Here is a 16,546-nt window from a genome sequence, read left to right as displayed (position 1 = left end):
AGCTTTCTCCTCACCTTGCAGAATATCGTCGAACTTGTGATCTTTGAATAGTTGCCTAATCTGTGGCCCTATGAAAACACCCTCTTTAACTTTGGTATCACTTAATCGAGGGAATTGTCCTCTTAGGTACCTATAAGCCTCATCCTCTTGGTTCATGCTCTTAACAAAACTTTTCATAGGATCTAATTTAATATGTAAAGGGGGAAGCAAAATTCGGTTACGATCTACCAGTGGTTCATGCTGCACATTTTTCACTCCCGGCTGAAGAGTTTATCTGGTCCTCCAATCACTTATGCGGTAATGAGATCCACGATCTCTACTGTCCTATTCACATATAAAGCAACAATACTTTGTATACCCTAACTGCATACCTAGCAACAGTGCTATTACTTTAAAGTCACAACAAATGAGCCACTGAAAATCGTAATATTTAATGACTTGAAGTAAACGTTTCAAATTTTCACAAGATTCCTTCATATGAACTGCGTAGCCTACAAGAATTGAAGGAAGTTCATTTCCAATATGTAAAAGCACTGCCTTTAAACTCACCTTGGACGAATCTATAAAGAGCTTCCACTCCTTAGGTTCCTAATTAATTTTAAGTGCCCTCATGAGACCATTTACATCTGTACATGTCACAAGTGTGTCTTTCATAGTAAAAAATGAAGTGAACATCTTCTCCCTATTCCGATACACTGAAATATTTACTTTTTCCTGCAATAAATTCCATTGCTTTAAGCGTGACGCTAAAATTTCGGCTTTGCTTTTCGAGAGGTCCAAGTCTCTGATTAGATCACTTAGTTCCTCTTGATCTATGTGGTTCACAAGGAGGTTCTTCTACAACAAACGTAGGGTCCTTCAAAGTACTTGATTCAGGAGCTTCAACTTCTTGATCATTAGAAAAAAGATCGTATTCTTTAGGTGGGTCAGGAACAGGTAGTCCTTCTCCATGTGGAACAGGGCACATTGCATAAGGAATGTTAGGATAGATCAAGGACCGCTTCTTCTTCGTGGAAATTCCCTTCTTGACGGAAGGAACCATACAAAAATAACAGTCTCTGATGTGATCGCTTGGCTCCCTCCAAATCATGGGCACTGCAGAAGGCATTGAGCGCCCCTTCCCATTAATCCAATTTCTTAGATTGCTGGCACAAGTGTTACACACAATGTGGGATGCCCAAGATTTATCTTGGTCTCCAATTTTACAACCAAAGTAATATTGATAGGCTTTTCTTATTAGTGGTGTTATAGTCTGCTTTTGTGAGGAAAATGCCACTTCCAAACACGCGTAGCATGAGCTATCCGCACTGTTTACACAATTTGGCGGCATTTTTATTTATTGAAATCCTCAAAATGTCACTTGAAATAGTTACGACAACTATTTAAAAATATACATTCGAAATACCAGTATTTTTGCGTACTTGTAGTTGTATTTTTATGTCCTGCACTAGACAAACGTCACACCCAAAACGCTGATAACTGCACTAAACCTGTCTTTTCTAACAATAGCAGAACACTACTGAGATAAGGAACACAATGAAACCAAGCGTTCATATAGTTTCTCCAGTGTTGCCGGATCAGTGTAACATTATACCCCAAACGAAGTGAATATATTTATTTTTAAAGCGTTATTATTAGACATGCCTGTAAAACGAAAAGTAGAGCTAATATTCGAAAATAACTTTCAAATTCGTGATCAGCACCACAAAATCAATAAGAATTAGCTGATTTTATTCAATTTACATTTTCGTTGTTGAACAGTGTTACCTGTATAGGAAGCGTACGAACATGGAAACTTAAATAGTGCATGAAGCCAATTTGATTGAGTGCGTTTAAATTAGTAAAAATTATTTTCTAAAAAGATCATAATCTAACACTGATATGCGCTCATAATAAAATCATAATTCTTTTCTTTCAATTACGCAAATAAGCGGACGGAATGAATACTTCAGTTGTTTTAATTATTGTAATGTGTTGACATGTTTTCAAATGTGTTTTGTTTTTAAATTTCTTTCACACTCAGGTTCATTTGGTGCAAATATTAAACATGATTAATAAACGTACCGTATAACAGGTACCGTATACAGGTACCGTATACCTCCTTCCATTACCATACCCAAGAAATAACTTTAAAATCATATCATTACCCAAAGAAATTAATTGACTCTAGACTATCTGTTTCCGTATTACCCAGCCTAATTCCAAACTATATTTTCTAAAAACTTGGTAATGAAACAGACATAAGTTTTAGAAGGTTTACTTGAGATGTAATGCATTCATAAAAATGTGATTTTACCAAAGAAATTGGTCATCTGCTAAGGACATTTTTTTAAAAAAATATAAGTAATAACTAATTTCGATCAATCCTTTTACATTTGTGTAGTAAATTACCTCTGAACAGTAAAACATGTATACATTTTGTATCTAAGAATTATGTTTCACTCTAATGTTTTGTTTATGGAAAACACTTTTTGTGTATATTTTACCAATTTTGTTTCCTGCAATTAGTTAGACAATATTGAATCATGTTAAAACGTGAACAATATTTTTGTTCTTGTGTTTGCTCTTTACATAATAAGTTTTTAAAATATAGAGTAGAGTAGGCTACATGAGCAAAATTATTAAGTAGTGGCCGTATGAATGGCTCTCACACTACGGGATCAGAAAATAAGACTGGGATTGGTATAAAAAGTGCACTTTTATTGAGATAGGGGTTGTACAAGAAATCAGTAGTACTAGAACTGCCCGTATCCGGCTTTCTTATTATCCCGGCCCTCTTTCCTTCACATTAGGCTGGTTCTTCGATAAATATAGAAGCGTTACATGAGAATGCATACTTGGAAGTGTACTATCTAAAACATGTGGCTCTCAAATGAAAATATGAAGAAAGTTATCGGCTACTGCATATCAATAATAATGTAGCATATATAGATAGACAAAAGGTCGAAACGTGTGTTTTATTTCCTATTTCCACAGTAATCGAGATTGTATATAGTAAAAGAAACATTGGTGTAATGCATGAGCCATTCATAAGTCATTTGCTGTCGTACGACCAGAATCCTGCAATTGACGTTATTGCAGTTCTAGTAGGAAATTTCCGATAAGAACCAATTCTACCTCCATCAAAGATGAAAGGATAACATGTTTTGAGCTCGTGGTCAAAGGAAGAAGTTCATGTAGTTGTGTAGTATGAATGTGTCTGTGAGACGTCCGATGTAAAATACCGAAGTGCTTTGTCGTCGTCAAAGATGGTGGTGTAGGGTGAGGGACGTGACCATATTGTTCAAGCATCTAGGAGGACGGGGTTCAACAACCATTACAGATGAAAAATCAGAAACAATGATGGAATGAAAAAAAGCCGTGTTGTATTTCTGTATGCAGGACACACATGTTCCAAAAGTAATTTTTCAACGAGGTAAGCACTCTCAAAAATGCTTCAATCTCCTAGCTTTTCTTTCTGGGAAAATGAAATAAGCGTTTTTGTTTTATTTTTGCCTTGTATTTCGTGTCCCTTTCATAAATAACTCTGTCCACGGCTGCAAGAGTTTCATATATTACGAAAGTTGTATATTGATATCATTAGGAGAGTAATTCTACCTTCAAGCATATATCCAGATTTGCCAGATGATATTCGTATGTAAGTCCATTGGAAATTCCATGGCTTTTGAGTAGAATGTACGAGCAAAGGCATGTAAATAGCACAAACTGAATGCGCAGAAGGGTCTATTTGCGGTGATTAAGATTGTGGAAGCTAATGAAGTATATGAAATGGTAATCTTTGTTGCATGTAGGCGTTGACATTTTCAATGTCGTCAGCTTCGTTCGGTATCGTTGTAAGTTATGTGTTATTGAGGGGTTTTGACTAGGAGTGTTTTAAATCTACATGTGGGTTCAAAATAATAAGATTTTAATTCTTATTATATTAAAATAATTTATCAAATAAGATATGAAGAATAGAAATAAATTACTAAATTATTCATTGTAGCTTTGGAAAATTCAAGATTAATAATAAAACTCCAACTGACCAAACCCCAAACCAGTATATATATATATATAAATTATATCAAGATTTAAAAAATGAGTTTAAACCAAACTCGTTAAAGAGACAATTTTAAACCAGTATATTTATAAGTAATATGTGCCTCGCTGTTGGGATTGCTTATACCACTGGTAATGTACGTGTACTATAGTTACGAGAAAACAAGCAATAATTGACATAGTTCTACAGTGATGAATTAAATTTTAACACTATTTAGAAGTAAAGTATAAAATATTCGTGAAGGCAATTTCTTTTTTTAAAAAAATATACGTAGAAAATTTCAGAGATAGTAATTATTTGTTGCAGAGAAACTGTTGTAAAGAAATTTTATTACAATACTACAAAATCTACTAATAAGCTTTAAGTCTCAGAAGTTGTAACATATAAGCGATCATGTCGTTTCTGTGTTGCAATACCATGTCCTACGTAAGATCATTACAGAATGCAATTAACAAAATATATGTTCCCGTAGAATAAGAGCAAGAGTTATTTTTATTCGTAACAAACGAAAAACTTCTTAATACACAAAAATTTGTTTTCTTCGACATTCATTATAAATAGTTTCATTATTTTTATACATAATATGAAAGGACTGGTATATTTTCTATTAAAAATAAATGTGTCTCTTGTGCTTTATTCTTCTCTAATTAACACAAAACAGGTATGATTACTTACGTTACATAACTTTCCATTTCCATGAAATACTCTCCTAGACTCCTCTCCGTCCAATATTTTTATCCCTAATTTTTCACAGCCTCTCCTTGCTAAACAGCTACGAATAACAATAAATGTATCCGCCATCTTGTAGTCTATTATTATATTTCGATCTAAGAAAAAATTTCAAATTTAATTCATTTTGAGAAATCAAGGGACATATTTACCGGTCTTAACAATGAAGTCAATATTTTACGAAACCAGAAAAGTAATTACCCCTTCACAATTATGAGGATAGATTCCCAATACAGTATAAGTGACCGTAACTTCTCTTCGCCATCCAAATACAAGTAAACTTTGAATATTACATAGCATCCTCTTTCTTTGTTTTAGATTTCACATTCATAACGATCCTATGTTTTCCACCTCTTTTATCTACACATATTCTCGGCGCTCTGTTAAAATTTAATCTTTCCTCTCTATCTCTTAATTCATCTTCTTATGGATAACTTATTTCTATTCCTAAGCCCTTCATCTTTTCCTTCCGTTTGTCTCACTTGTTTATTATCAATTTCCTTACTTCTTGACTTAAGTTCACTCTTGACTAATTTATAATCTTCTTGGTACTAGTCATTTTCTCAGTTCCAGGTAGACATGCTGCTGACTCATTTCATATCATTTCTTATTTCGTTAACTGGAATCACAGTGCCTCAATAGTGGAGAAATCACCTATTGGTGAGAGGGTTCTCTGGTTCAACTTTAAACCATAGAATTTATAGTATTCAACAACATGTCTGTGAATTTTCTTTGTTGCTCTCGCTTCTGCTCATTCCACCAGTTCTTCCATAATAATTTACTTTCATTAATAATACTTTTCTTTTACTCAAAGAGGGCTTTCACGTGGAACACTAATACAGTATCAAGCACGTGGTTGTGAACTAATACATTTATCATATTATACTTATTTAGAACAAGAGATGCTACATGTCGGTCATAAATCCTTTGCAGATGCTTCGATTTTGTAACGTCTGTTATTTTTCGGGAGGTGACAAAATTAAGAGATCACGTATACTAAGGAAAGAGTTCCATTGTTCGACTGTATACGTATACGATTTATTAATTTAAACGTTTGACAAGATAGTGTTAAGTAACGTTGGCGTAAATCCCTTTGATGACATGTTTGAATTGTTCTTCCTCTTTTGAGTTTACAAGTCTTGAAACTAGTCTTTTGTTGTTCGGAATGGATTGTTGATTGTTCAATGTGATCAATTTTACTAGTTACTTTAGGCAGGGGCAAATCTAGGGGGCGATTGGGGCGATCGCCGCTCCCCTGGAATGTATTTTTTTATTTTAAAAATAAAACTTATTCTAAGAATTGTCACCTTTGTATTATAAATGCAAAATAAAACCTACTGACTTCGAAGAACCGCCCCCCCCCAAACAATCCGCCTGGATAGGGCTCAGGCAGGAAGGCTATGGGCGAACTTTTGTTACCTTCTATTATAAAAGTTTCTTGTACAAAATACAAATAAATATTATAAATAAGTATAACTTTTTATATAATGTGGCGATTTGTTACTGAATATAGGAGCCTAATGATTCCGTGTTTCAGGCTGTGCTGTTTACGTACCTCAAATAACCATGTGTCTTAGAGATTATAGGATATGTGGTTTTTAATGATTATGTGTGTCGGAAACGGATAATAAGGAGCTTTTAATGAACTTTTCAGAGAGTATAGGAAAGATATGTTTAAATGACTAAGCGTTTTTAGAGAGTTTATGGTTGATTAACTGGGCTAAATTGATGTTTATCCATGTGCTGTCACTTTTTGTTTTGAGATTTCTGGTGGCTCCGTTATTGTCTGATACTTACCGATCCTTGTCGATTACCGACATTGTTTCTTTTCTGAGTGTCGTGTGAAGTATATTTATAGCTAGAACCTAGTGTTGAAACACGTGAAAGTTATCCAGGGCTGTACGCAGTTACCACGAAAAACGATGGTGATATTTCCATGTGGATTTCAGTAATCGAATAAACAAGGTTCCCAAAAATGTTCTTACGTATAAAATATTTCAAAGTAATAATAAGTGTTTTTAAAATATCCAATAATTTCGGCAAACTCCTAATGAGAAAAAATACCCTTATATATACTGCAACCACAAATTCAACAAAATTAAGAGGAGTTGTATACAAGCAAGAGATGTGAACTATTTTCGTCAGCTGTCTCGAAATGATTTAACCCGCTGTTGGATATCATGACTGTTTACATGCTGCTCTTATTTAACATTTATTCTTACTTCTTAAACGGAAGGTTCTGGCTTCGAATTCCTCCACCTCATCTTGATTTTAAATGGTTGCAGTTTCTATCCCTGTTTCAGCAAGTAAATGACGAGTTAATTCTTGCAAGTATGGGAAAACTCTTAGTGCTCACCAATTGTGCGCGAGATCCTGGGTTAAACCCAGCTCGCGCCAATTTCTGTTTTAAGGTAGGCAAACAATGTGTTATGTTTACTCGGAGTTCTTCCGTTTCTTCTCACATTCGTCCTATGACAATTTATTTCATTACTTCACCGATGTTTCTGTTAGTATCGGAACACAATCCTTGGATGTTAGACTCCAAAGAAAGAAACGAATGATACTTTTAATAGTTAAACCGGACATACAAAACATGTTTCACATTATTATACCCTAAGGTTAGTCGATTTTTACATTTTAAATCCACTGGTTAGATTCATAGTTTAATGTGGATTCTAGCAAGATACATTTTCGTGACTTCCTGCCATTCATTCAACTCATGACTTCCAACCTAGGGCTGTTCTCAAGATGGAACGGGACTTATTAAAGTGATGAGTTTCGAGACGAGACGGAAATCTTACAATAGGAGTGGATACATTTCTCGATTGTTTAGATTCGAGTGTAGCGTCCCTTTTATAGTGTATAACGTCCATAGCGTCCGTTAACATACATAATTTACTGAAGTATTGATAAATTTAAACAGAGAATATGCCCGCAAAAATTTCCAGATTTCTGTTGTTTACAATATGTTGAAGATTAACGTTTGTGTTAATATAATTAACATTGAGTATAATTACTTGTTACTGCCATCTAGTATGTGTCGCTATTCCTTTTCAAAGCATTAACTCCTGTGCATGTATTTCACGATTTTGGTCTATTTTATCTCTGATATAACTCAATGATTTGACTTCCGGTAGACATTTAACCCATACAAGCTGTATTTTAACTTCTTTGTTTTTCTTTTCTTTACATAAAAGAAACCAACAGAAGTATGATTTCTCATTTGGAAGACAAGTCCGTTCAATTTCCCATTGTGAAATTACGGTAGGCTCCTAAAATGCGTCAATTCGGTAGTGAAGCTGGCGGTAGTGAGTCTATAACTCCTGCTTCAAATATATTAATAATGTCGGAGACAGAGCCGGAAGCTGGATTCACATAAAAATACAAATTGTTGTTTTCTATTACAATTGTCATTATTTAAGTAGCAACGTTGTAACATTAATGTGTTCTAGTTTTTACTAGTTTCAATTTCAGTAGAATTATTAAAACTGAGACGCGGAATCCATCTCAAAAACCATTTCTAGTTATATCTAACAGTGTTTGGTTTATGAACATCTAAACTTAAACCGAAAGTAACGCCAGTAAACTTCCATCATATTCTAAAATTACATACCTTTTCAAACGTCATTGCGTTTTCAATATTGTATATGTACAGATGGTGATCAGAAAAATGGAAACACCTGAACGAAATTGCAACTTACGAGATTAATGTGGTGTCGGGCCACCTTTCGCCTTCAGAATAGTCTTGATGCGACATGGGATGGAGGCATATAGGTCGTGAATTGTAGCAAGTGGAATTTTACACCATTCCTCGTGCAGGGCATCGGCCAGTTCTGTGAGAGAGGATGGAGGTGGAAATCGTCGCCGGAGTCGTGTTTCCAAGACGGAGCACAGATGTTCAATTATGATGAGATCTGGGGATTCGGTGGGCCAGGAGAGGTGTTGAACTTCATCCCGATGTTCCTCAAACCACGCTGCAACAATGCCAGCTGTGTGAATGGGTGCATTATCATTCTGGAAGATGGCGTCATTGTCCGGGAACAACATCTGGACCATAGGATGCAAGTGGTCTCCTAAAATTGCGACATAATCGTTGGCACTGATTCGTCCGCTAAGTGTGTCCACAGGACCCAATGAAAACCACGATATGGCGGCCCACAGCATCACCGAGCCTCCGCCATGTTTCACAGTTGGGCAGAGACACTGCAGATCATAAGCTTCTTTGGGCATTCTCCACACATAAACACGGCCCGTGGTTGGGAATAGGGTGAAGGATGACTCATCCGACCATATCACACGTTTCCAGTCTTCAAGTTGCATGGTCGCAGCACCATTTGCGGCGTGCGAAAGCGTTATGGTCGCTGAAGAGCGGTTTGGCCCATGCAACACGACCCCGTAAGTTCATGTGATGTAATTCTCGGCGGACTGTGATTGTCGAAACAGGGTGGGGGAGGTGCTGATTGAGTTCCTCCGTCACTTGCTCCCCAGTGGCAGGACGGTTCTGCGTGACAATGCGCTTTAATACCCGGCGTGACCTGTCACTCACGATTTTCTTCCGCCCACTGTTCCGCTTTCCCGATGTGGTTTTCCCGTGTGTTGTGTAGGCCGTCATCACTTTCGACACTGTCCCACGCAACACACCTAACACAGTAGCCACTACCGTCACACTCACTCCACATAACCGTGCACCAACAATTTGCCCTCTTTGAAAATCTGAGAGGTCTCCCATTTTACACTATCTCCGTCTGCTGCAGCCACTGGACACTGCTGTTCCACTGCGCCTGACATAGTATGGAGCCCGACCTAACACACCACCACTAGCGGTCCGGCGCTGCGGGCGCCACGACACCACTGCCAACCCATACATCTGCCGTGTTGCCAACTACAGGTGTTTCCATTTTTCTGATCACCATCTGTATATGTATATGTATTTCTATATGTATTGCAAACAAGGTTGCTTTTAGAAATTATTGATAGAAATACCGTACTTGTTCCAGGTAAATGCTTTCATAGTTTATACTGTATTCACATGGCGGAGCTGGTTGGCTGATAGAGCTTTAGCATCCTTTCTAGTGTCTAGGCAGTATGAAATGCGTAACTATTGTACCTAGGTAAAGGTGAAATAGATACCAGCTTAGTGCATTCAAACATCAAGGTTTTCTCATCGGGACCCCTTTTACGAAAGGTGTGCGCGCGCTCTGTGTACTAGATCAATGCATGGCTGCTTGGCTAACGGAACGTTAGAGAAAAAAGGAACATAAAAGCGTATTATATAAGAAAAGTGGGTATTTGTTCGGCTGCAGATAATCGACATGTTACAGTACCTAATCGATCTGTTTCGACGTAAGCTTACTTTTCATATACTTTACTGTTAGGTAATGTTTATTGGTTACTTTAGTGTCCCTAAATTTGGAGTAACAAATACATCTCTACATGGATGAAGGAGGCCAGGTCCAGTGACGACGCTAAAGCAGTAGGTAGATGGGTTGGAGCAATTTCTATCCTGATACTAGAAACTTCCGTAAGCGAGTAAATACTCTGGCACTAACGTTAGAAGTTTGCAAAATAATTGGTGGAATCACAGTTTACAGAGACACAAAATTTAAAATTTACGAAGAAATATGAAATATAATTTTGAAAGCGCATTTCCTAAGGAATCCTTATCTGTGGGATCGATATTTCTTGAGAAATATTATAGTAAACGTTGCATTACTCAAGCAAGTAAATTCTATACGGACATATACCTTTATTGAGAAGTTGGCCGTCCGCTTGGTTTTCAACCAAAAGTGTATTAAAAGTTACGAAAATTTTAAAATCATTGATTTTATGTTCATTTTCGGAGCCGCCATCTACGAAATTTTACCCGGGCTGAGTATAATAGAATATGGACGTACTTCATAAAAAATATAACGCATAAAACACGAACCCCCTTGTAATATGTTGTCACTAGGAATCCAGCGGGGTGCAACGAGTGGCTTAGTCCGTAGATAGCATGCGCGTGAGCGACGGTTCGTATACACATATACGGGGATAGTAGAAATACACTTTATATGACATATCATTCATGCATTGTGTGTTATATGGCTTTATGAAACTTCTATGAATAGTTTGTATACTGCCTTGTCATAACAATTTATTTTATCGGTATTTTCCTTTTGGAGTACTATATATATTACAAAAGTTGGATTTTTAGTAATGACAACAACGGTATATCTTGGGAAGTAGAGTGCTTACAAGATTCGAAGTTTTACAGGCTCTCGATATCATCACCAGCATTGTGAATCACACGTTCCCAGTGATATGGAAGCCGCTGGATTCTGTTGGCAGTGCCCAATCTTTGGATAGTTTGGATGGAGCGATTGGTCGCCCGGAGGAAATCATCAACTGTACGGAAGCGTGTCCCACGATGTGTTTACTTCTTCTTCGGGAAGAGGTCATAGCTCCAAGGACTTAAATCTGGAGTATATGGGGGTGATACAGAAATTAACCAAAACGATGCAACAAATCAGTGAGCGCACCTGCTGAACGTGCCCTTGCATTGTCATGCAGAATGATGAGTGGGTTCGTCAGGAAGTGGCGTCGTTTTCCACTTACAGCTGCTCGCAGATTGTTTTGTAAAAATTGCAAGAGTACTCTGCACTAACGGTGTGTCCTTGGGAGATGGTATGGTTTATGATTACATCATCCCAGCCTAGCTTTCAGATTGGCTGGGGTATTTTGAAATGTTGGTTTTCTAGGTGACCAAATTTGACGTCACTCTTTTGATTGCCGTTTCAGCTGTGGTTCATACGCTCTATCCCAGGTCTCATCATTAGCAATGATCCACTGATTCACGTTGATACCGCTTCAAGCGTGTTCGAGCCGCATCATATTCCAGCCACTTGTGTTGTGTATGTATGTTCGAGCATAACTCTCGAACGACTAAGTTATTAATTAGTCTCACAACTCAGCGACTAGTAACATTTAGTTATGCCCCGATTTTTTGACACTATAATTAGTTAACGGGTCCTATCAACTTCCTGGATTATACCTTACGGCTGCCTGTTTTAGTTCTACTGAATACTACTATCAATTATTTATGGATTCTCCTCACAGCAGGAAGAAACGTACGACTTGGGTTCACTTTCACTATTACCCCACAGTATTAACCACAATGTGCATCACTTAAAAGGCGAGAAAAGTGCTTATTGTAACCTCCAAAATATATTCCATTCGTGTATATAAAGGTTACAAAGTTATAATGGTAATCGTATTTCGAAATGCGAAGTGCAATTTGTGTTTATTTAAGTAGCTAATTGTCGACATTCATACTAGTGATTCGTATAGTGATTATTTTCTACTGCATAATTATTTTATACATATAGCGCATCTAATAAATAAGTATATTATAATTTTTTTCAATGTGTTTTCGCCTCATGTGTGAGTAGGATTTTTGTGTCAGGATCTAAACGATTGGCTAATGTCCTTGAGGATTTCAAGATGAGACATCCGAACCTCTCGGTGCTTTATGTTCATCTTAATGTTGAGACCCCTAGAGCGATGAGGGTAAGTTTTGTAATTCCGTTTTGTATATGTTCTCTAATGTCTTAACCAGGTATATCCCCCTGTTTTGAAAGCACACATTGATTGAACACGAGGAACAAATCTATAAAGCTGTTACATATATAGAGGCGCCTAAAAGATGCCCGAGAAGAGACAGTTGGTGCTCGAATATTTACATTTACAGCATAAATATCGCTTTAAAGCAGGAACCTGACTCGCGGTGGTTAGTGCTCAAACAGTTATCGCTGCAGAAACAATGCCGCTCGAGATAGTGAATCGAATAGAGTCTGTTTGTACTTGAATACCCATAGAACTAATAACCTAATATACAACGAAACAGATATAACCACATAGCTATAATTACTCTTACAAAAAATAAATGTAATGAGACTTATGCAAGATTCATAAAAGAAAGGAAAGAGAACCCTACTCAGATGGTAGAATTTAGTAATGAAAATAAGGAGAACTTCGTAAGCTTGGAACAAAAAGAGGAAGAAAATTTTGCCGAGTTAAGGAGTGAATTAGGTCAAACGTTAGACGATATACAAAACAAATATCGTGAAAATAACCAGGAAAAAGTAAGTACTGGAAATAAAATACAACGATTTGAACTCCAATTAGAGACATATAGTCCTAGTGAAAATATAATACAGGAATCTGAAACCCAATTAAACGAAGATACTTCTAGCACAAATGAAATAGATGAATCAGAATCCCAATTAGACATAGGCATTCCTAACCAAACTCGAAATAGACACGGTAATGAGTCTGCTTATTTAAGATCCAATGACAACACTAATAGTAGTAGTAGTAAATATTCTGAAGTCAAGATTGTTTACAACAGAAGTTGTAAGTGCACTTAAACAGAAACCAACACAAATCGCAGGTAGAAAAGAGACATATGTGATAATTGCTAAAATAATAAGCAAAACCTAATTTTCTAGGTAACCATCGAAACTATACGTATAATCACTGTGTAAACAAAACGAAGCTTAAAAGGAACAAGTACCAAAACTGTGCAAAAGAAAATAATGACAGAAATTGTGGAAATGGGCAATTACCATCACGTAATCAAAGCTAAAATAAGAAGTAATGGTGGAATCGCAATTCACGTGAAAATCGTAAGAATATATTAGAACAAATTAGGAATCATTGAGGAATAGACAAAACTATAACTGTAACTATCAAGATAGAAAAAGTAACCATAGAAAAAGAAAAGGAAAGAAAAGAAAAAAGTTACTGAGACTTTCATGTAAACAAACTATTCAAAATGTATTGTCAAAATGGCTAGCCGTAACGGATTAGTTTCCTAGTGAGTCGAAACGACCCACTAATTATTTGTTAAGTTTCAGCCGTCTCAAAGAGACATTATTGATATACATTCTCCTTTTAGGAAAGCGACGTAGTTTATATGTTTCCAAATTAAGTTGAAATAATAAAATAGATAATAAGTGAATTTCATATTATTTTCATCTACCGATCAGGAAGACCAACGAGAAAACGTATGCATTTCTTTTGCTTTTAAGTTGTATATCGGTTAGGCGATGAATATGTCTTGTTTTTTCTTTCTTATCCTTTTAAAGCCAACAGCTGAACTTTTCGACCACATGCGTTGACGTGTACAAAGAATTGACAATATAACTGCTACATCCCTTTTCCTCTTTTAGTTTTACTCCGTTTTGAACCTCACTCTTTTATCCAAGTACCAGTATTGCAAATTTTACTAATAATTTACGTTTAATTCCATGTCGTTAATCTTTAAATTTAAATCTTAGAATTTAAGACTCTCAGTTAATAATAACACTCATTATATGCGTAAGGGAACCGCCTTTGCTAAAAGCGGTTTACTCCAGTGACGTGGTTTCCGGACCCTAGCTAGTGGAAGGACATTTTGGCTTCATAATATATCTTTTCATTAAGTGTTTTAAATTTTAAAATCCCTCTCGAATCATCTACCACTTTCTAAATCCTTCAAAATATGTTTACATGTAATTTATAATTAATGTTTAACATTTTTAGAATCATTTGCAAAGCTATGTTAAGATGCACTGGCTAAGACAGATTTTAGTTGTTGCTAATTAAATTTATTGGTAGATTTATGACTTAGCATTTGACCTAATGCTTAGAATACCAATCTCAAAATTTTCCTTTTTAGTGTTAATCCTAGATTTTGGTTTTCAACATGATAACTTTATTCTAATTCTGTTGAATTCCATTTATGTCGTTACACAATCTTGACTTAATATTTAATTTGAATTTCCACGACATGATACATTTTGTTGGAAGAAGAAAACTTGGAAAGAGGTTGGACTTAGATCTATCGAAAAATTTCTATGTTGAACATGTGAGTGTGTAGGGATGTTTTGTGAAAAACATGTTTCTCGAGTTAAAGTAATAATATTCTATTCATAGAATGAACTACGTAAACAAGTACTATGATGGTAGACGATCGTCTTTTCCCCATATTCATATGTGTGCTGAAATACAGTGTGTTTTATCTCTATATTTTCCTATAACTCCGAATAACGTTCTTTTTGTCTTCTTCAGGCACACTTGGCGACCGTAGGAAAATTTCTTCATATTGGATATTTTATGGGGATATCTATACATATTTTACTGGGATGCAACATCTCCTAGAGTTGCAGTTTCATTGGAAAACTGACTTTTCTAACATATTGGAGATTTCATAGGTTACTGTATTATATCATCAATTGCAGAATATAGTTTATTTTCTTCTTTTTCATTAATCTATAACTAAACATGTCTATTCCTCTATTAAATAATTTCATTGTATATTTCAACAAAATAATATGTAGTATATTTTGTTTTCTAGTAATATTTCAGCAGATATTTTAGTATTTATAGGTCATAATTTTAGTATGTGTATTTGGATCATAATATGTTGTAATGTTTTTCTATACAAAAAATTTGTGAAAGTTATATTTAAGATACAATTTCTTCCAAAATTATTTGAATACTAAGACAGATTTCTTCAAGATAAACTTATTATGTTTCCTTTCAGTAACATGAAGCGGTAATATTTTAGGAAAATTCCTTTCTGTTAACTATCTGACATACTAGATAACTTTGAATTTCAATGTATTTATTAGAATGTATTGAATACCTTTTCTAGCTAAGATGATTAGAAAGTGTGTCATAACTGTGTTTCGGAAAGTTAATTTTGTTGTTTTAGATACAACCAGAAAATTGTAACGCCTTGGCTATACTTTTGTGTTTACAACCCATGTTTCTCTTTTACTAGATCTAGTATAGATTACTTCGTAAAGAAATGTTTTTTATAATGCATTTGTATTTTGCGTATCCACACATTTGCTTTTTCCTAGGTGGAAGACCAAATGTCGGTATTTGGTTGATGTTCCAGAGTGGAGTGCCTATTACTGAATATTAAAATGTTCATATTTAAATTGTTTATAGAAGCATTTTTCTAAACGTCTATGGTTGCAGGCGTCTTTTCATGTTTCTACACTTGCATTGCAGGAATCGATTGCATATTATGTACTTGTATTGTACATTTTCCAGCTATTGTTTTGGTCAGTACATGTCGTAATGACAATTATTCTCAGGAACATTTGGACTAAGTGCGTCAACTTCCATGATATACAGACTTTCAAAAAAATCCATTTAACGTAGTATAGTTTTCAACGTCTCATTAAAGAGTATTTTGCAGATAACATCTACACATTCTGGTAACCCTACATTTTATATATTTTTCAAAGAAAATACAAAATTTTTATTCTGGGTCTTTGCTAATAATAATAGCAACTTTGTTTCAGAGCAAAATTACGTTTGTCCTGTACATTGTCGAACGAACTCTCGATCTTTTATATGGCAAACAGAGATTTCTTCGAACCTATTGGCATATTAAAATTTCTTGATACATGTTACTAAATCTGACCTTTTTACATACGGTTTCATAATTGTTTTTTGGAATCTCTACTGGCGCCAACTTTGACAGTCAAGATTACTTATTTGGGAAAACAAATTTTTGTTCTTTTCCTCTAAATAGCACAAAATATTACCTTTATTCGAAATAGCGAAAAAAAGGAAATACAGTTAAAAAGTTTACTTTTGTTTGCATATTGTTAATCAACAAGGAGTTTATATTTTGATTCATTTTATTTCTTCAGTAATTTTTTACATTTCTTCAATATACAAGAATATTAATATTTTTGTATTGTTATCACATTTTCAATATCTTAATACGTTTTATATTTT

This window comes from Thermobia domestica, chromosome 5 (genome assembly GCF_964235325.1).
Source record: "Thermobia domestica chromosome 5, izTheDome1.hap1.1, whole genome shotgun sequence".
NCBI lineage: Eukaryota > Metazoa > Arthropoda > Insecta > Zygentoma > Lepismatidae > Thermobia > Thermobia domestica.
Note: the sequence above shows the minus strand (reverse complement) of the source record.